The sequence below is a fragment of the Cynocephalus volans genome, chromosome 9 (genome assembly GCF_027409185.1).
Source record: "Cynocephalus volans isolate mCynVol1 chromosome 9, mCynVol1.pri, whole genome shotgun sequence".
NCBI classification, from domain to species: Eukaryota; Metazoa; Chordata; class Mammalia; order Dermoptera; family Cynocephalidae; genus Cynocephalus; species Cynocephalus volans.
In genome coordinates, this window is record NC_084468.1 from 130,912,354 (window position 1) to 130,935,594 (window position 23,241).

Here is a 23,241-nt window from a genome sequence, read left to right on the forward strand (position 1 = left end):
TTATTTCCCTGCAGATCAGTATTTGAAACAACCTCACTGCAAACCAATTAAAATAACTCAACAGTGAAAAAAATACTTTGCTAATAAGCAATGAAAAGGCAGCTATTCAATTTTATCTTGCTAAAGTTTCTCCTGTAAATGTAATCATGAAAAGTGGTATAGTTAGAAGAAACATATAATTAGCCTTCCTACATAACGTTTTTTCTAGTACTCTATGTGGGTATGTCAGTATATCTACATGTAAAACAGATGTGTATTGTTTTGAGTATAATCATATGGAATGCTGTCAAAATCAAGGGGTTTTGGTAGGTGTTTCCCCAACTATGCAGTTGATAAGAAATTCAAATGGATGAATCGGAGGGGGTGCTGAAATTTCGATATCTGGAAAAAACAGAAAACATTCCCACAGTTTAGTTTATTTTAAATTAAAGGAGAAGAATCAATTTTACCAATAAGTATTTATTTAGAAAACTATGAATGTAAAGTTCCTTTCATTACCTTTAATTTTTATAATCACATGATAGGACAGCTGGTAAAAAAATTTCTTCGGACCTGTCTACAGAGGGAACTAGATAAATGCTCAAGGACCCTTAGTTTGATGACTTTATAACTCTACAGTTCTGTAAATATATAGAGACAGAAGAGGCTCCCAGAGACACTATTACAACATGGAATTAAACAAGCATATCCTGTCTTACAGAAAGTAAAAAAATGTTATACCTAATAACTTTGTGCATAAGCAGTCCTTTTATATGTAGTGTCTAACTCACCAGAGGAGAAAAAAAAATGGAAGATATTCAAAAGCACCAAGATTTAGGATAGCTACCAAACAAAGTTACACCGCTAACATTTTTAACATTTTGCCAGAGTGAAAACATTATCTAACTCAATCCTCATAACCTGAGAGAGAGGTCGTATGATAGAGATTTTACAGTTGAAAAAACTAAAGATTAGATAAGATCAATAAGGTCATGACTTAAGGTCTTAAACTTGTGAGTGACAGCCCACACAGTACAAGATTAAAAGATATAGTGGGAGAAACACAACTTTCCTACTTTTTTCCAGGAAAATGATTACTGCTACACCTTTGATTTTTTTCATTTATTAATTCTGCAAACATCTGTTATATCATATGACATCCATGGTTGGCCCTTTAGTCAGAAAATAAATAACAAGAAATTGCCCATGTATAAAAAACTCATGGTCACAATTTTAGTAGACTATATCTAAAACTAGAAGTAAAATATACCTGTATGATGTTCTAGCAAATAAATATTAGTCTTTCAACCATAAGGTATTTAAATTAAGATCTATTCACTGATCAGACACAGTAACATGAAATATCATCTTCTGACTTTTCTTTAAAAATGTTCCATGGATAAATAAGGCAAAGCAGAAAAAAGTCTTATTTTCTGAAAATCTCCTAGTGACTTAATGACAATGGCACAAATAGAATTCTAGATGATATACTCTGATCTTCGGTTTTTAAAATACATTCCCTCTCATTTATATGCCCCATTAATCTTTTCTTCAAACAAAAGTTCTGGTATTGACCACTACTTCCCAGTGATTCAATTCAAATCCTTGACGGTGATTTGACCAGCAGTCATGGCATCCCCAGAAGTGAACAGATGAAGCCAAACACTAAAGCAGCTTTCTTAATACATAAAAAGAAGACCCGAGTCAAGTTGTGATAAAAACATTTTCTACTGGCCATCAGAAATATAATGTGCCTATAAGCAATCCTAGCAACTTATTTTAAATAATATATTACAAAATATTATTAAAAATGGTTTGTTACCAAATGGAAGGCATGTAAAAGGAAAGTGCCAATAACTTCTTTATCCTTCGAAGTCATTAACACAAACTCGGGTGTTTACTGGATCGATTCTAAAGAAAAGTTAATGTTATAGCATGATTTTTAAGGGATAATAACCAAGATTAAATATGTCAATCCTTCCACTGATTTCTGACTATGTTTCAAATAGTTTAACCCCCTTTAAGAACTTTTCCGTGCTAATTAGTTCAAAAACCAGGAATACTACTGGAAATCGAAGGACTTTTTCAGTAATATCTGATTATATATGCTTACTTTATAATTTGGAGAAGTATCCCAAGAAGGTAGACTCTTTGATAAGACAATAAACCAGCACTTTATGTAAATAGAAACAATTTCTAATAGGATGAAACATTATTTCTTAGCACATAAAGCAATGCTATAATGTGACTTCCTCCTGAAATAACTTCTATTTGTCTTTCTTTCTAAGGGAAGCCAAGTTCCATCAACGTATTAAACCGTCCTGCGCCCATGGCACTCTTCTTCCTGCTTGGAAGCCTGTCTTGGCTCTCTCGCCTCCTTCTCCCACTGGTAAAATCCTATCTATTCTTTAATCCCAGCTCAAATCCACCCTCTTATGCAGTCTTGCACAATCTCACCAGTTGAAATCCATTGTTCCCTCCACATTACACTCTCATTCACCTGGTTTACAACTAACTATATTCTTTATCACGCCTTACATTCTTGTTGTTCAGATATTTATGTGCTTCCCCTGAGCACCGTACCTTAGATACCCAACAAAGGTTTGCCGACTTGAACTGAAAGATACATTTTTTATATGTTAAAATTGAAGTTAACTGTAGTCATACACAATCTAATTTAAGCTCAGTTCATACTCACAAAATATCTGGGAAACAGAATAATTATCCTCATTTTAGAAGCAAGGAAAATGAGAATCGGAACATTTTAATGTGTTATCCTAGGGATCAAAACTCTTGGGCAACAGAACCAGAATTCAAATGCAGAATCTGGGCCCCAAGTCTTGCAGCATAGTGCTCTGCAGCTGTTTCTCAAGATATAAAATGATATCCTTCACCTTGAAGATTTTATCTGCACAGAAACACCTGCAAAATTACCAAATACCCTAAACTGTAAGCCATTTTTACTCATGTTCTGCCTATGATTGACATCAAATGACAATAGGCAATCGTAACAGAAAAAAAATTTTTAAATCATTGGGAACTAAGGATACAAGAAAAATCTCTTCAAGTTATGGAACATTACAAAAATTCTATGCCTACATTCTTTGAATATAAATTTAATATTCACTATATTAAAACATCATGTTCTTATTATTTACAAATTCCAGTCTATGAAAAAGGCAAAGTAATCATAGAATTTTGTCTATTCATTTTGTGTTCGAAGGAACTTCTAAGAACATCTACTTTTACTCATTATTTCATAGATGAGGAAACTGGGCCCAGATGATTCAGTATCTTCAAGATCTTACTGTTATTAAATGAAAGCCAAGATAAGAAGCTAGCCTCCTAACTCCTAACCTAATTACTTTACCCACTATGCGGTGAAATTATACCCAAAATTTCTAAAGGAACACTGAAAATAAGAACTATTACTTGTATATGTCAATGCCTAAAAGAACCTCATGGAGCCTTAGATCTTAGTCTAATAACCTAATTTTCGAAGGAGGAAACTAAGGCACAAAAAAAGCCAATATATTTTGCCCAAATCTTAAAATTATTTTCAATCAGTCCAGTGAAAATCCTCCCTAAAACTAAGAATATATTAGGCGATAAACAACATTCACGACAGTAACTGGCAGAACATCTTCGCAGAAGCAGACTCCCTCCCTTTTGTTAATCATCTGTGCTTTGTTAGATCCTTCCACACAGTCTAAAAGGACTGACGTAAAATCTATCTGATTATAAACGTGATACCCTCGACTTTTCCTTCTATCTAAAAATAAGACAAATATCCTTTATTTACATCCTAGTGAAATTTCCTTTTTATAAGAAAACAGAAATTGATGAGCAAAATGAAAAAGTAAATATGTTGACATGTGTCTATTGTATAAAATAACTTTAACATCAATGAACTCAGCAAAGACAATACGTATAATCTTAGCTTGATTTTTTGAAAAACTAATCACAATATGCATTTAACTTCTACTTAGGCCTAAAAGAAGTTTCTCTCTGCACAAAATAAATCAATCAACGAAAATGCAAAATTTAAAAATTTTGACAAGATGGCATTTATATCAAGAAAGTATCTACTGCTTTCTGGCATCTCTATTTTAATAACATAGCAAATAAGCCTTTCAAAAATACAAAAAACCCAAGCTTTTTCTTAAATTAAAAAAAAAAAAGTTTAAAAGAGACACGCCCTGTAGTTGAAAGGCAGAACTCCACACCCTTCCCTGTGCCTCTTTTCAATTCAGCTGCAGCCACACAAATTCCGACACGAGGGGAGGCAACTTAGTAATGTCAGAATAAAGCAGGCGCATTAGAAATGGGATCTAAAACCAGAAACATCCTAGGAAAACAAGAAGTAAAACCATGATAATATCTCTGAAATTAGCAAAAGAAAAGCAGGAAAATACCAGTACAGAATAAATTTTTAAAGTATCACGGTATTAATAAGTATTCTGAATTCAATTTCATTCACACTTTCTTTTCTGCTTATGTCCTTTCCATTTGTCATGAAAGGACTTCTTTTTTTTTTTTTTTTTAATTTAAAAGTAATGAAGTTATTGGGCTTATTCATCAGAAATCTACCCAAGGTTAGGAGGAAGTCAAAAAAAAAAAAAAAAAAAAAAAAGGATTGTTTGGGCATTTTTTTCCCCTGACCACAACAACTGTTTTTCTCTCTTATGATAGATGAAACTCTCAGTGTAGAACGAGAAAGTAAATAAAAGGAAGAACTGTAATTCTTGAGCCTGTGCCAGTTTACAGTATTTAAAAAAAAGAATCTGCGCCACAGCTTGGCAGTCGGCCATAGTTACAGTAAGCTATCTAGTGTTTTGCCCAACAGGAAGAACAAAGGGCTCAGTGTAGTGCTGCTGGGTTTGTGTGTTTCAAATATTGTGGAAAGGAGGAACATAGCCCCATACGCAATAGACCCTTTTCTTTTAAAAGTTCTCTCCTCAATGACTCTCAAAATATGGTCAAATGAGTCTATAAAAGAGCAAGAGAGAACTTACTGGTCTATGAGTTTTACTTTATTTTAAATAACCATTTATTTTACTTATAAAAATGCAACCTATGTATTAATTTAGTTTTAACTTTAGAATTTCAAAAGCTTAAAGATGTTTAACAACATAGGTAATTCTGCCTTTCAAGAACAGCTGATCCTGAAACAAGAGCCTTAACTACAATTTTCATCCTGAGATTTAAAATATATCCTTACATTATATTTTTAGAAATTTTTAACAGACAAATAGACTGAACAACATCAAGGAAATTATATTAGGGACTAAATTACTATTTTAATATAGTACGTTCTAGTTTATTTCCAGAAGTAAATAAAAATTTAAAGTTACACTGTTAGGACCAACATATTAAAATCAAAAACAAGAACAAAACTTCTTTTCCTTCAAAGTTATACTTCTTCTGAAACTATGCCCAAATAAAATGGAAATTAAAATTAAGTATACTAATATTTCTATTTCTTTCTATACCTGGGATTACATATTTGCTTGGGTCAATTTTTTTTTTTTTTTTAAATCTTAACTAACAATGTAAAAGACAACACATACCTGATTTAAATTTTAGTTTCCTCATTGACATTTTTTCTAATGGGGAAGGAAGATAAGAAAAATAAATATAATATATAGACTATTAGATACTGATAATTGCTAAAGAGAAAAAATAAAGCAGGAATGAGGGGATGTGACTTGGGGCAGGAAGAATATAAAATTTTGGAGTCTAGGGGAGGTCTCTCTGGGAGACCACACCTGCATGGTAAGAAGGCACGAACTCATGTGTACCAGGGAGAAAAGCACTTTAGCAGTTCTGACCAGCAAGTCAGATGGTGTTTCCTGCAGAATAAGTATTCTTAACTAGTATGAAGCTCTTTCCAAAGGTGGAGGACAGCAAAGAGAGTTTTATTTAAACATAGATGCTGTCCACAAACTGAGACAAGTAAGTAGCTGGTTTCATTGCAGAAGCACAAGCAGCTGGCAAGAATGTAACAGAGAAAAGTTAAGGAAAGAGCAACAGATGCAGAAGGAGAAGCAAAGCAACAGACACAGCTGAGAAAGAATGCAAAGAGAAAAGGCTGAGACCATAACAGTGATCATTGTAATAGCTGGACCATAGACGTTTGTAGAGTGAGTTCATAAACTCCTACAGCCTGGAAGAGGAATCTAAGGAGAGTTTCAGTAGCTACGTAGAGGAAGCACTAAGACAATGCCAGATGCTTCTATAGAAGGGTAGTTTAAGGAGACTTTATATTTCTTTTGTTTCTTGCCTTGTGGTGGTATATGGGGAAGGGAAGTTCTCTGGGGTAAGGCAGTAGGGCCTCCCAGTGCCCAGAAGATAGCAGGACCTGGGAAAGGAATGGGTGTGTGGTGCAAATAAAGACTGTGTAAGCATGGTATGGAAGTCTTAGTGCCACCTCAATGGACTACCCAGACGTGGGCGACAAACATGCCAGATATACACGGAGGAAGTGCAGAATGGCAGCCAGAGGACCTCCTCAAATGTTCCCCTCTGTGTATAATCTCTGGATCCTTCTCATGGGCCACGGAGGTGGTTACAGGCACAATAATGAGTATAAACTAGGAAGATTCCATTTTATTATAATCTGGTTGCCTAGGGGCTCTTAAAACAAAAGCAATTGAAAGATAACAATAAGAAAACATTCAGACCCATCAGACTAACAAAAAATTTAAACTCAATAATAGTGTTAGCAAGAACGTGAAATAAGGAGGGATCTTATGCCCTGGGGGTAGGACTATAAACTGTGGAAGAACTTGGCAATGACTGTGAAATAATAAAGAATATACACCCCCCTCCCATGTCCTGTCAATTTCATAGAGAAATTGTTGTATCCTTGCACAAGGAAACACATAAATGTGTTCATTGTATTATGATTTGGAATACAGAAAGATTAGGAATTTCCATCAAAAGCAAGAAACAAATTGCACTCATATGATACAACATTATATAGCAATGAAAATGAATGTACTAAATCAACCTCAAATCAAACCTTTGATTTGCATTTTCCTGGTTTCGTTACCAGCAAAACCTCAAAAAAAACCCCCCAAAAGATCCAATAAAGCAAATTACAAAAGAGTACACAATATATTATATTAAGATTAGAAGCTGGAACAATACTAGAGAGAAATTAAGCATTTGATGAAAAGATTGAAAATTAAAATTCATCTCCCAATTTAATTATGTATCTAAATTTAACTCTCTAGAAAATCTAGATATCTTTTTCAGAGTACGTATATTATTTTAAAATAATTTTTGCCTAACAATTCATTTCAGGGATGTTAATCAAGTATTATTTTTATAACAAAAACTCTCAAATCGAGGTGGTTAGGAATTCATCAATGAATCCAGGCAGGGATATAGCTCCTCCCCCACCTGCCCAGTAGAAAGAGAGGAAAGGATTCAAGCCCTGGCGTGCAAATGGGCAGAGCAGAACTGCACAGCACAGTCGCAACACTGACAGCAAGTTCACTTCCTTCCCCACAGCCCTGCTGTTGATGAGCCAGGCAGTCTGTGCACAGAGAACCAAGGTCGTGCAGAAGCACCAACAAGATATCAGGAGATTTTCCTCAGCTGCGTTTTCAAAGGGGTCTAAGAAACCATTACTTCATAACAATTAAACTTCTTTTCAGAAAGAAGAGTTGATAGGAAGTAGTAACAGGCCAAGTTTGAAATAAAAGAAAAACAAAATTGTATAGTATTCTCCAAATATTAGCTGTTAAATAAGAACTTCCATTTCCTAACGATGCCAGAGGTAAGGAGAAAGATGAGATGCCTGAAAAGGATCAAACAATAATCAGAAAATACATTTTCAAAGCTTAAGGATAATGAGAAGAGGATGACATTGAACCTGGCCTCTGCACTTGTTCTTCTCACAGATGCTCACTTATTAAGTCCATATTTCAATATGAATACACTTTAATATCAACTAGTCCTCTATTCTCACCTTGTTTGGAAAACTAAAATTAAGGATGATATGAAAAAAGCTCATAAAAATAGATTTAAATGATTCCTATGTTATATGAAAAGGCATAAAGATAAGTTAGGTATCTTTTTAAAATGTAGTAATTTAGGGTGAATATAGTGGCAGCAGTACTGTAAGTGCACATAGATTTTTTTCTTTTGCTTTTTATTGAGATATAATTCAGGTACTATACAATTCATGCTTTTAAAGTGTGCAATTCAATGGTTTTTGGCATATTCACAAAGTTGTGCACCCATTTTACATGAAGTTGTGCAATATTTCATGTAAACGGAATCAGACAATATGTGGCTTTTCGTGTCTGGTTTCTCTCATTTGACATAATGTGTTCAAGGTTCAACCATGTTGTAGCACGCATCTGTACTTCATTCATTTTTATGACTCAATAATATTCCACTGTATAGACATACCACATTTTGTTTATTCATCAGTTGACAGACATTTGGGTTATTACCACTTTTTGTCTATTATGAATAATACTGCTACGAACATTCATGTACAGGTTTTTGAGTGAACATATATTTTCAGTTTTCTTGGAATTGCTGGGTCACATGGTAATTTTATGTTTAACCTTTTGAGGAACTGCCAGACTGTTATCCAAAGCAGATGCTCATTTTACATTTCCACAAGCAATGCGCAAGAGATCCAGTTTCATCACATCTTCACCAACACTTGTTATTGTCTATCTGTTTAATTATAGCCATCTTAGTAGGCATGAAGTGGTACCTCACTGTGGTCTTGATTTGCATTTCCCTAATGGCTAATGATGCTGAGTTTCTTTTCAGCACACAGACTTTTAGAATAATAGTTTTTCCATATAGTTAAGATTGATCTAACAAGTGTCATAATAATGATGAATTTCTAAAATTCTTGTATAATTTTGTCTTACATATTCAGACCTCACAAACTTTTATATAGTTAATGAGTATTTATCTTATGAATTAGATAAACTATCAGAAGACAATCAAAAAGAAATCTTTAAAAATTACATACACTGATATTTTATACATTTGTATACTAATGATATAAAATTTTATACATTTAATACTAATAATATATTTTATACACTTATATACTTATAAGACACATACATTTTGTCCTGCTTTACCAAAAATGGTTGATCAAAGAAACATTAGGATAAGAATAAAATTTGGAAAAAGCAGTTCAATATCTTAAAGCAAAGTAAGTGACCTAGCCCAGTTGTTCAAATGCCACTTATTATTTCTCTAGAAAAATGTAGTGAATCTAAATAATCACTAAAGTTTCATTACTTGTTAAAGTTTCTAAATTGCTTTAAAACTTACTTCTGTGACCCTTTTACTTGCTAGACCAAAATAAAACGTTAAATTATATTCTGAAACATTTCATTATTAAGTGCTAGAACATATACCTTCCTGTATGACAAAATATAGTACTCACACTCATAACATATAAGAGTACAATAAAAGTTAGTATGGAGAGTGATGCTTGAAACATGAAAAATTCAACCAAAATGTTCCTATTTTTTTAGAACACAAAATAAGGAATCAAAAGTTCAAAGTACTGCTTATGGCAACAGTTAACTCAGACTATGATCACTCTCTAATTTGCTTGGGGGTATACTCACTTTATCACTTAGTAAATAACACCATAATTTTTCCCGTGAAAGTACCAAACCCATTTAGTGAGCTCTGCTAGCATTCGTGTGTGTGTTTTAGATGTTCTGGTCTAACCACTAACCCCCACGACACACTTTGTATTTTTCCTCGACTCTATACATTTGTTCATGCAAGTCTCGCTGTCTAGAATTTTTTCTCCAGTCTTCTTTTTCCTCACCACTACCATCTACCTAGATCCAGTACAAATTCCATATTTTATATAAACCTGTCCCTGACTATTTCTCCTACTGATCAGCTATAGGATATATCAGTACAGGCAATTAAGTTCACAGGTAGGTAAAAGGAGCTTGATTCTGAAGAATCAAAAATAACCCCCAGGCTCCTGGCTTGGTTGACTGCGTAGAAGGCCACATCCCTTCCACATAAGCCTTTAGGAAGGTATGAGTCAAATCAAAGAGAACAATCTCCAAATTAGAAGGTGCAAAAGTAGTTGCAGTCCTTTCTAGGATTTCTCAATGAGTTACTTATTATTTATTTATTCATTCATTCAACATTTATTCCACCTCCTAAGTGCCAGATGCTGAACTAGTTGCTAAAAATAAGAAGATGGTTCATACACTTAATAAATATCTAATATTAATCAAGCACCTACTATGTAACAGCTGCTCCACACCCACATTATTACTTTTAATGTTCACAACACAACCCTACTTTTATAACCATTACATAGCGAAAACAGACTCAGAAGTTAAATGGCTTGTCCAAGCTCACAAAACCAAACAGAAGGCAGGACTAAATTGAAATGTAGATCTGTCCAACTCCAAAACCACCAAAGCACAATGCCTCAAGTAGTTCAATCAGTAACAAGTATATGAAAGGTATACAATGTATATTATATAGATACAATGATTATGTATTTACAGCACATAAAATTAATGTCTATAGCTTCCATGATCTTCCACATTAAAAGGGCTAGTCTGGGTATTTTAATTCATAACAGCATTTCTTTTAAAAAAATGCTATGAATAGTAGTAATCAATTCAGTACTGATTTTTCACAATATAACCCATTTGTAGGTTACTAACTTCCTACTGTCTACCCAGAGACCTGTTTTGGAGGAAAGAGTATAGTAAAAGTTACTTTAAGTAATACTCGTATTAAAATAAGGAAACAGGATCTTGTACATAAAGCAGGATTGCACATAAAGCACTGAAATGGTACTACCTTTCTCTCCAACAAAAAAGATCCCCCCCCCATATCCTTAACGGATGTAAATTTCATTAGAGAAAATATTTTCAAATCCAGTTCACAACCACAAATAAATATAATTTACACAAAGTGTAAATAAGATGACCTATTGATTGGGCAATAATTAAAAATTCTCAGAATAATCTCAAAATTAACCTGACAAAAGATAAAATATTCACAATTTGATATTTTAACGTATGATAACATGCAGGACAGCATGAAACATCATCACGCTGCAGGTTTCAATATACTGTACAAAAAGTGGCTATAATAGGAATTAAGGCAGCTATTTTGAATGCTTTTCTAGCATTTTCCTTTCTGAGGTGGGAAAACCAAGCCTGAGGCATTAAGAAGATAAATCTGCTGTATTAAGAGACATTTTACCTTTACATAAATCAAGACAACTTAGTTATATTTGTCTTATGCTCCAGTTTGTAGTATCCTAGAAATCTAGGAGACCTTTGTTTGTTTTAGAATGATTTCATACTTTTACCTTTGGTTAACAACTACGGGTTTTCTATATTTTGAATGTATCTGAAATCAAACACAACAGCTTTGCTGCAGTTTTAAGATGTTTTATAGATGTTAAACAACAGCTGTTTGGGAATTTACCATACCAAAATGTAAACTTACATTACCAGTGTAAAGGATCAAGGTTTACATCATTAACACTATAATCCAAGCACACAGTTTGACTTCATAAGGTCTATAAATAAGCACTTTTCAAAACTGAATGACGGCAATAAGGAACTATATACACTTAGTAAAATGATCAGGGTTTTTGTTGGTTTTTAAGAACCAAGATTCATTGGTAATTTGGGGGAGGGAAAAACAACACATTTTATGTAGACTATTACTTTGCATCTACTTTCTACATATTCAAAATAAACTCAAATGATCATTTATAATAAATACTTCATATTTTCAATTACCAAAAATATTAGAAATACAAAAATAAATATTTTCCGTAGAATAAGAGGAACTAAAATTTCTCACATCAATATGTGAATACTTGGTAGTAATTTTATTTCTTTTTCTTACATATGGCTCATATACTGTACAAATCTTTCCATTTATTTAAAAGCACACCAGATTATCTTTGTCAGGAAGAAAGTATCATGAGAATTGTATTACTACTTCATTTTTTTTCTAGATATTGCTAAGAGAGAAATAAAGACATATCATGTAGTACAATAAACTTACTAAGAATTGTGTTTTTTCCCCAAACTGTATAAATAAAACCCAATAATATTATGCATATCAACATCACACCACATAGGTTTGAACTTAATACTCAAGTAGAAGATTCAGTATACATTCCAAAGAAATAAGAAACTATATTTTCTATCTTTAATTCCCCAATTGAATACAACAGGTCTTGCTTATTCTATGTAATGAAAACTACAGATTTTTCCTATGCTTTTATCATTCTGTAGCCAAAATGGTCCATTATCTATCCTTCATATGATGCTATATAAATGAAGAAATGTGGATTAAGTTAATAAGGCATTTAATTGAATTTCACTATGTTTCTCTTCAAAATCAACTGTAAAAATATCAATAGCTAGGCATACTGGTAACCACTTTACAGTTTTGGGTTCTATAACAACTGCAAAGGAAGACTCAATAGTGACAAAGTCTACCTAACTAGGCTATCAGCACAAAATCTGTATAGCTCTACTCATGGAAGAATAATCTTCCAGGATGCCATTTTCATGAGAGTAGAAAGCAGGTCTTAGATCCTCCCATGTCCATTTTTTCCAAATGGACTATGATTCCTCTGGTATTTACGGGCAATTAGGAGTTAGTGGTCACTTAAGTACGAGTATGATATGGGCTCAGAAATCGGCATCGTGGCTATGGAGATCTTTCTGTAGGACAGCAATGACAAGACTGCCTTGGATAGCAACAACGAGATTCCCAAAGACAAGATCTGAGAAATAAGCTACTACCCAAATGAAAGAATAAATTCCCAGGAAAGCAGACTTATCACATAGCCATTATATAATAGGAAAAAACTTGATGCATCATGTAGCTTGTGCTAAAATGCCGAGTGATCTCACTCTTACCATAACAAATAATCTGCCAGAAAAGACCTTCAAGGTCAACCCTGGCAACAATTAAAAAGTAATGAAAAGCATTCATCCCTAAGGCAGAGTTAGAATGTTTTAGTTTGAAGAAATGTGCTGTATATTTTATTAGCTATAACTTGTTTAATTATTCATTGCAACTCTTCTTGTATTCCAAACAGAAACCTCCGGTTGCTCAGATTTCTATCTGAAATTTTTATTTTTTTTTTATTCAAGGGCAAATGCCTTAAGAGACCAAAGTTTCTATCCACCATTTTCAACTGAACACAAAGACTTATTTGCTTAGAATAAAATACTAAATTGAAGCCAGAAAGGAGGAAGGGGAGGAAAGGAGGAGGAGAAAAGACACAAAGAGAGAGAGAGAGAGAGAGAGAGAGAGACACACACACACACACACACACACACACACTTTTCTCATCCTGAATCAACGTAAACCTCTGACAAGACTTGCCACAGGGATGATCCTTATGCACCTCAGCTGCATGTACCTCTCGCATGCCACCTGCATTCTACAGACACCTTGTGCTGTTTTGGTGTCCAGGACCCTCTGCAACCTCCAAGGCTGTGGGAGGCACTGCTACGGCACTTTCCAAAATCCCCACATTCCTTCCCATCATCACTCAAGATCATCTGAGTGCTGCCACTACTGTCTCCTTCAGGTATTTCTGGCACACTTTGCCCCTAAAGACAGAGCTATTTTCATGGGTTTATTCATATGCCTACTTCATGTGTGTGCCAAAGGTGCTCTCTGCTGGAGGTGCAGACAGGGGTATGGGGCATCCCGGGGCAATTCTGTACTGGAAGGTCAACACAAACAGAGGGAAACTATTGGTGTCTGCAAGCCTGAAGCCACTCTAAATCCTACCCCATCCCCAGCCCTAGGAGAGGGGCTACTTTAACACTGACACCAATAAACACCTGGGAATAAACTCCCCTCACTCACGTGACATTGGGGCCTTCCCTCCCTCTTGCTACAGATCTAATCATTAGAGTCCAAAAAGAAAATTTGACTTCAACACCAAAATTAACAGGGCACTCCCTTGTGTGGTGAGAGGTATGAGCCACAAGCAAGTCTCAAAGGACTGACATTCCTGAAAAAGAGCATACCTTGGCTTTCCATACGAACAATGAAGGCAAACAAGTAGCCTGATGGTAATTTTTCATAAAAATGACCACAAATACTATGCTTAACCAACTTCACATGTGGTGATGCCTAAAGAGAGCTAGATTGGGAGTCAAACTGAGTATATTGTAAGGAACAAATTCAAATCATCAAAAAGTCTTTTTACCTTGGAGGGCTCACAGTGATTAGTTCAACTCCCTCATTTTAGAGATGAAGGGAGGAAACCCTTATGCCAAGAAGAATGAAGCAATTGGTTGAGCATAACGAACTCAGATACTGGCAGATCCTGGGCCAGACCCCATGGTCGCCTAATTCAGGGCCTGTAGAATTTTTATTATACTACAAATTGTAGTAATTCAAGAACTCCCTGTGGTCAATTTCAAAAGAAAGGACAATAGAATGTTAACTTCTTTTTACCCTATTGTTCCTAATAATAGAGCTTTGGCTTGCTCCTAAATCAATGGCAAAAAATGCAGTTCTCTCACACATGCCCCTTTCCTGGGCTTCCTTGTGGCCTCTCTACCATGGCAGTCTCTGGCACATACAGGCATCTTGTGGTGGATCATTCTGCCTGCCTGGCCTAGTCTACCTTCCTTTTTTCTTAGTGACACAATCCCTATTTTGTGCAGAGCAGCAGTTGCCAGCTAAGAAACTATACATCCCAACCTCTGTTGCAGCTATGGTTGGTAAAAAAAAAAAAAAAACCAAAAAAAACACTTTGTTTTGGCCAATGAGACACAAACATAAGTCACCAGTTACAGCTTCCAGGAAAGCTCTTTAAGCTTAAAGCAGGTATGACTGGTTATGCCTTTCGCTCTTCACTGAGAGATCCTTTCACCTTCTTCAAGGATCCTGCAGGTACAGCCGCCACCTTGCCACCATAAGGCAACACGCATGAGGGTAAAAGCTGCACAAACCAAAAGGAAACTGAACAGAAAGTCAGAAAGAACCTGAGGACTGATGTCATTGTGAAGCTACCTACCTGCCCTGGGCTGCCTTCCTCTAGACTGGAGAAAAAGAGACTCCTATTTGATTAAGCCATTGTGACTTGAGTTTTTTGTTATATACATCTGGAATTATTCCTGGTATGTGAGGTGTCGATGGATGTCATCATGAACAAGAAAATCACTGTTGTATATAACAGAATACTGCATACTTCAAATTTTTTGTGGTAGCATGTTTAGACCAACTGCCGACTGAATGCTAACTTATTTGAAATAAAATGGCAACATTTCTCTGGGGGAGGGAAGTGGAATGGCCTTGGAGGTGTAACAATATGTCCCACTGTAAAAACATAGTTATTTCAATGAATAACGTGCTAAAGATACTCGTATCCTGAAAAAAGATGAGGTAAATTGTGTCAGTAATTGTGGTAATCCCTAAGAATCTAAGAGTGACAGCGACATCCCCTATATGGAACTGGGCATGTTGTTTTCTCAAAGGATGTGTTTTTATTCTAAATAGTTGATTCTCAATGTTGTTAATTCTGAACTATAGGGCAAGCAGTGCTTTACAGGTGGTACAGAACACCTAGGCAACATTTTGTAGCTAGAAACGCAGTCAGAATATGGACACATCACTGAAAATCCTGCCATCTACACTGTATTTCCAATCAGTCATTTTCTATGTCCAGAGTCATTCCTGAGACTATCCAAGAAATCTGAACTGCTACCTCTGCCAGACACTTTCTTCTTTATTCTTATCTCATCTGGGAATTCTAATAAATTAAAATGAGAAAATGCCATCAGAAAATAATTTAAATGCTAGAGTAGTTTACTTTTCTATGAATATTAGGCAAGTAAATAAAATCCCAGTCTGTTAAGAAAAACGAAGTACTGAGAGAATGCATCAACCTTAGATCCTAAATTTTAAATTACATAATTTTTACTCTTCAAAAAGTACCCTGACGTCACATCACACTATCATATAAAAAACTAAATCAATCATTAACACCAATTCCAACACAGAAAACCAGACAGAAATGAAAAAATGCTTAGATAGAAGTTGGGGAAAACATTACACAGTCATTTTTTGGGAACTTAATAAACCCATTTCTTAAAATTGCTTATCGTTTAGTCAAATGCTAATAAAGGGATAATAAGTGAGAAGAACCAGCAAGACGGCTGACAACTAAAAAGTACTCTTCAGTCACTGGGCTTGCAGGAGGCCCAGATGAGAAAGTATAGTTTCCCTGGCTCCTTAGCAGATCTGCCAACCTCGCTTAGGGGATTTGGGTGGCATATATCCATACCCAGCAAGCAGGTTGCACAGGAACACGTACATTTGTACAACAGCCTTTGCAGAACGCCCTGCAGCATGCTGGCTTACAAGAGAAAGCTTCGCCTGGCTAATAGATCATAACTAAGTTGAGCTACCTGTCAATTTTTTTAAGACATATGTTATACCTCAATTGACTCAATGTTTAATTTAGAAAGCTATCTTTCATCTCAGATTTCCACTTTCATCTACCAAAACATTACACGTGGCTCTTCCTAAATGTAAGGAAAAACCTCTCTCAGCCACACTCCTAGGTTTGTAAAACAATCCAACTTACAATTAACGGCAGTGAGGAGCATGTCCAGACCTTGCAGAAAAAGCAGAGCCCTGGGTAAAAATGGGCTCACTGAGGAGAGAATTTGGTCTACCTGTGTATGAACAGAAAGATGGCAGGTGCTTTGCCCTGATTCCATAGTACATAGGTAAAAGGTGTGCAGCTGCAGGATTCACCAGGTAAGAGTTTCAAATGTAGTTTGACAATAGTTTCACAATAGTAATTTGGTAAATATACCTGTCTATCCTCTTTCCAGTATGTTTTAAAAATATACTGAATTTTGTAGTTTTAGAAGTCTTCTTGTCTTTTGGTATTTTCTTTACTCATTTATCTGCTAGTATTAGTTTGGTAAAATGATATGGGGCTTTCTTCTCTTCATAATTATAGCCCTCATTTAGAGAAGTTATCGGTTTAACTTTCGACAACAGAATTTGAATAAAAGAGAATTAAAAACTAAATTTTACCCAAAAAGTGCTTTTTAGGACTGTTGGAAATATATCTTCTATCTTCTATGCATTTCATAGGTGATTACATTGATATCATAAAGTCTCACATGTACAGAATTTCATTAAATTTACAGAAGTCATTCTTTTGGTTACTAGAACAATACTGAAGACAAAAATACTAAAGGAACAAAGGGAAAATGAATTACAAAATTTAAGTTCTAAAGAACATATTATCGAAAAAGATAAGTAACACTATGCCTCAGTTTCTAAAAATCATTATGTTCTACACGCACAAATTTAAGAACATACAATAGTTCTTAGTATTTGTAAATATATAGGAATGTGGTAAAAGGATAAAATATGGTCTGGAAATGGACATGCCAGGAAAGTGGTAACATCTGGGGAAGGAGAGAAAGAAATGTGATCAGGAACCCTTCGAGTATACATTCCTTAAAAATATCTGCAGTAAATATGCAAAATGTTGACAATTAAACATTGAAAGATAAATGCTTGAATGTTTGTTCTATTCTTTTCCAAATGGAAAAATATCTTCGGGTAGAATCATAACATTCTCAGGTGAAAACATGCCCAAATGGGATTTAGGATAGGTTAAAAGTGTCCAACTGTAATAAAAATCCAAATGTTTTGGGAGAGTGGCAGGCAGAAAGGGTATTCACAAGGGCCTAAAGAGTAGCACCACAGTCACCTGATAAGAGGACAAGGTAGGATGCCTAGAGAGACAGTACACTACAGGCACTGTGTAAATGGAGAACACAACAAGGTCCTATTCAAGTAGCTACTGTTTACTTGGTGATGTGTGACCCCAGAATTCAGCACTGTATATATCCGCTTACTATGAACCAAACAGGCATAAGATGATCAATTTGTTGCATGAAACAAACCCTTAATCTTAAATACAAAGGAAACCACTAAAATAAAGTTAGAAACAACAATCTTGAACTAAGATTTTGAAAGCACAAAAAAACTGTTATAAAATATATACTTACCTATAAAAGTAAAAAATTATGCCTGTTCATAATATGACTTTTAAGAGTGAAGTCAGGAATTTATTTTATCTGTTACACCACAGTAATTTGCTATAAAGCTTTATGAAACAGCTAAAATAATGTTACAGCTAAGAACCAATTGTTGCTAAAATGCACTCAGTTAAAATGGAAAATATAGGGAAATAAAACACTGTAATTGTCTCTCATCCCACATTGTATATTATGCTGCTAAATTATGCACTATAATATTTTCTACATCTTAATATGCTTTCCCATAGAGGAACTGATAACATAAAGAAATGATTCTCTCCTTTTATTTCTGAAGACATAAATAAAATCCCACACATATTTATAAACCAAACAGGGTCTCGGCCTCTTATTAGATCCCAAGGCTTATAAAATCTATTTCACAAAACCATAACATGTAACAATGCATGAAATAACATAAAGGGTTTTCTGTTCTATTTCTTACTTTCATTCACAATTGGGAGTTACATGTTTAAAGTGAGCTATAATAATATGCAAAGAAAAAAATCAAGGTTTTCTTAATTTTAGAAAATCTTTTAATAGCATGCATATTGTATAATTCCTATAAATACTGTCACTGGCCTGAATAATTTGTTTAACTCTGTCCCTATCCTGAATAGTCAGTACAAGTGAAGCACAGAGACATCTACTCCCCAGAGACGAGAGAATTCCATGGTCCTGATCCAAACTTAGGATGTTGACAAAACACATACTCCTAAGTAATATGTGTAGTACTTAAATAAAAGGCCACATATCTCCTTCACTAGAGACTGTAAGAATTTTTATATAATAAACCACTATAATTAATAGAATAGTTTTTTTTAAAGTATGGGAAATAAGAAATTTACATATGTCAAGATGATGAATAATTTTCTAATTACATTAATCATTATTACCAGGTGCTTGGTTTAAACAGAGAGCACTACACCTGAAATGTGGGGCAATATTTCAAAGGCCTGAGAAAAATCTGGCCAGCCAAGTACACTGAATGTGCATGGCTTCCAAAATATACTTAAGAAGATCTGATGGGACAAATAAGATGCATTTACCAAATATTAACAGAGACACTTGAACTAGAAGAGGTAGACCTTGAGTAGAAATTTCAAAGAAACCATGTCATGACTCTTTCTCAGGTCACATCATCAATTCAGATTTTCTATGAATACCTTAATATGAAATAGGAAAGATAAAATGTGCCTACCAACCTTTTAAAGTTCAGACTTCACTGAATTCACTGCAGGGATTATGTTTCTGAAATATTTGCTATAAGCAAGATGTAAACTGTGGTGTTCCTACTGACTTCTAGCTAAGGGGAACTCTCCCTCAGGGCATTTGCAGTGACTATGCCCACTGCATCTTCCTCCCACTGCCCTTGCACTCACTGAGGGCAGGCATGTTTTACTGGTGTCTTCAGTGCTACGAGCCGAATGTCCCCCAAAAGTTCATGTGTTAGAAACTTGACCCCCCACTGTAACAGTATTAAGAGAGTGGGAAATCTGACTATGGTATTTGAAAGGTGGGGACTTTGAAAGGTGATCATGAGGACTGTGCCCTTGTGAGTGGATTAATCCATTCGTAATGGGTTAATGGTTTAATGAATTGTCATGCGCATGGACTGGCGGCTTTAAAAGTAGAGCACATGAAACAGCTCTTGCCATTCTTAGCATGATACCTTGCACTGCCATGGGACTTGTACAGAGCTGCCACTAAGAAGGGTACAGAGCCCCCACCAAGAAGGCATCCCTCACCAGATGTGCGACCTAGATGGTGGAATCCCCAGCCTCCCAAAAACGTAAGAAATAAATTTCATTTCTTTATAAATTATTCAGTTGCAGGTATTCTATTATAGGTAACAAAAAAAGGGACTAACACCCAGGATCCAGCCCAGCACTTGCTTACTACTCTATGAATGTGTAGTACACAGAGAAAACTAAGCAACCAAAATTGAGAAGGCAGGTCAAAGAAAACAAAGGCTGACCTTAAAACATGGTTCTATGGAAAGAATCTCACATAAGTGTTGAGCATATCTAAAATTACATAATTTTGATCATTGTTAAGTAGAAGTATTTTACTAAAATAAGATACTGTAACAGAGGTTGCTTTCTGAGACACGTACATTCTGTATGCTTCCTGGTCCCTTTAAAGTAATTTAAGACTTTACCTTAATTTCAAGATAAATGGTATACTCCATAATATCTTCCACAGATATTCAGCAGCAACTGGTTTTTACAATTCTCTCCCATCTTTATAAATACATGTTTTGATAGGTAGAGATTCAGGTGCTAATAAAAGTATCATTACTAAAATGTATTGTTTCTATGTGAATTTCCTATAAGTGGAACATCCTTTCAGGTGTAATAAATGCTGGTGGTTTTTTTTTTTTTTTTTTTTTTTTTTTTTAATATGGAGAAGGTAGAATCTCAGGGGACAAAATTAAATTAAATTTCCCAGCAATTCACAAATTAATTTCCCTGTCTTAGTGGTTTTTTTTTGTTGTTGTTTGTTTGTTTGTTTTTTTCCTGGTAGCTGGCCAGCACCGGGCTCCAAACCTGTGACCTTGGTGTTAAAAGGCTGCACTCTAACCAACTGAGCTAACTGGCCAGCCCTAATTTCCTTGTCTTGGTTGCATCATATCCTTTCCTCAGGAAGAGAAATGAAATAAATATGAAAGCACATGACATTTTTTAGTAGTTAAAAATAAATTCAAAGTACAGTCGTTTCTCAATTATTCACACTAAACTATGGGAACATTATCTTAAATCAGTGGTTCTAAATGATGGCTGTACGTTAGAAGCACTTGTGAAAACCCAGGCTCTGCTTGCCAGTGAATTTAACTCAAAAGGTCTCAGGTAGAGCCCTGAAATTTGCAGCCTTAAAGCTTCACAGGTGATTCTGACACACGGTGCTGGCTGATGATGGGCTATCACGGTGCTGGCTGATGATGGGCTATCACAGGCTCAAGTGCCTTGGGAGCTGGGTGGACACTTAGCACAAATGAGTGGGCAGTGGTAGAGGCTGTGACAAAGTGGAGAAGACACACTCCATGTACAGGGGGCAGTCTACTTAGCTCCACCTCCTTGAGGACAAGGGGTTGCAAGCCTGGCATTACCAGGGCTTCCCTTTTGTTAAGGAGAAGACAGAAACCAGGATCCAGTTTAATGCAAGATCTCTTGATTTTGAAGTGTTGGGTTATTTATTTTTTTAAACAGGCCAGTGATCACATTGAGGCCCTGGCAGTTGGTTTGTATCCCTGGTTTAGAAAATCAACCGTATTGAATAATTTTTGCTTCTTGACTGGATTACTCAGAAGGTATATGTAATATTGGGGTGGCAGTATGATAAAACAGCCACAGGACTGTGCAGCTCTTTCCATAAGGAGATGAAGTCTGTTTCTCCAGCCCCTTGAGTCTTGGCTGGCCCTGTGACTTGTTTTGACCAGCAGAACACAGCAGTAGTGACCCTGTGTGTGTTCCAGAGGCGAGGCCTTGCAGCTTTCACCTTTCCCCTCTTTGAACACTCCTGCTACTGTGCAAGAAAGCCTGGGCTAACTTGATAAATAATGAAAGACCACACAGAGAGAAGGGCCTGTCCAGTAAGTGCCCAGCACCAAGGCCCGCAACACATGCGTAAGGCCATCTTAAACTCTCCAACCCCAAATAAGCCTTTTAAATAAGATGACTAAAGCTGCCTGAGTGAGCCCAGCTAAGACCAGAAAACTGCCTGGCTAAGTCCAACCAAAACTGCAGAATCATGAGCAAATAAATAGCTGTTGCTTGAACCACTAGGTTTGGAAAGGTTTATCAAGTAGAAGTAGAAAACCGATACAGAAATTGGTACTGAAAAGTAGAGTGCTGCCATAATAAAAACTCAAAACGTGGCAGTTTGGGGACTGGGTGGTGGACAGAAATAGGGAAATGATAAAAGGACAATTAAAGATTGGAGAAATCACAGCTCATTGTGGTGAAATAATTGACATTTTTGCCTATAATAACTTGGAAGACAGAAAATGTACCTAATGAACTTATAGATCTGGCTAAGAATATTTCTAGACAGAATGATGAAAATGTAATTTGGTTTCTGCCTATGATAAAGGCATGGGGGGTGGTGAAGATGAACTAAAAAAGAAACTTTTCAGTTTGTAAGTAGAATGTATGGGAAAAATAGAGAGCCTGAGATTTGGTGGGTTGGAAATAAACCTGTCATCCTCAGATCTCAAAGTTTTTAAAGTGATTGGGGTATGAGTGTGAGAGTGTGAGAGAGAGTGTGTGTGTGTGTGTGTGTGTGTGTGTGTGTGTGTGTGTGTGTAGAGAGAGGGGGAGTGAGAGACAATATTTTCTCTCCTAGTTACTTAAAATATTTTACATTAAAATAAATATGAATATACTATGTATAGATTCTAAGTTGGCATTAATTTTTTTGAGATAAAATATAAAAATGTAAGATGTTAAAGAAATTTTACTCTTGTGGCTAGTCATTGTTTGGGGCTATACCTCTAAATTTTCCGGGATAGGCATTTATTCTCTTCCATTATTAGGGGTACTTTGGGGAAAAGGTGAATCCTCACTCCGTAAGTTTTGGAAATTCGGCATCAGTTAAAAGTCCCAATAAGGTGGGGAGCGTGGCAAGGAGGAGTCGTGGAATAACAATTGCCACAAGGATTAGCCCACCTTTCAAAGACCCATTTCTCAAAATGAAAAGGACTGAAGTAAACAGCAGAAAACTTACATAAACACAGACCTCTGTGATTAAAATTGAATTTATGTGCCAAAAGTGCTCACGCAAAGATATAGAGTCAGACTCTTAGAGCTTATTTGCTCTCACTGTGCATCATACTGAACCACACTCAAATATTCCAAACTCATGACAGAGGAAGAAGGTATTTGGTTGAGCTATACAAGCCAGGCAAGATAACAGCACCAAAGCAGGAAACAGCAATAGCAGTCTGAGATTATTTATCATGATGACAAAGTACACTAAATATATGTTGATCCTAAGGGCATCATATTTTGGCATAATAGTTTCATTCATTTAAGTAAAATGATTGACCATGTGTCATGCTAGGTGTGCCAGGAATTAAAAAATGTTAATCCTGCCTTCAGTGTACTTACAAGCAGATAGAGGTGGTAGTTATACTAGGAACAAGGCATTCTACTACATG

At 35.5% G+C, this 23,241-nt stretch overlaps 1 protein-coding gene across 5 annotated transcripts in view; it reads right to left on the minus strand.

The window, feature by feature from the left end:
* Positions 1–23,241, minus strand: part of NR3C2 (nuclear receptor subfamily 3 group C member 2) — a 318,859-nt gene that overhangs the window by 248,465 nt on the left and 47,153 nt on the right. The window lies entirely within an intron of this gene.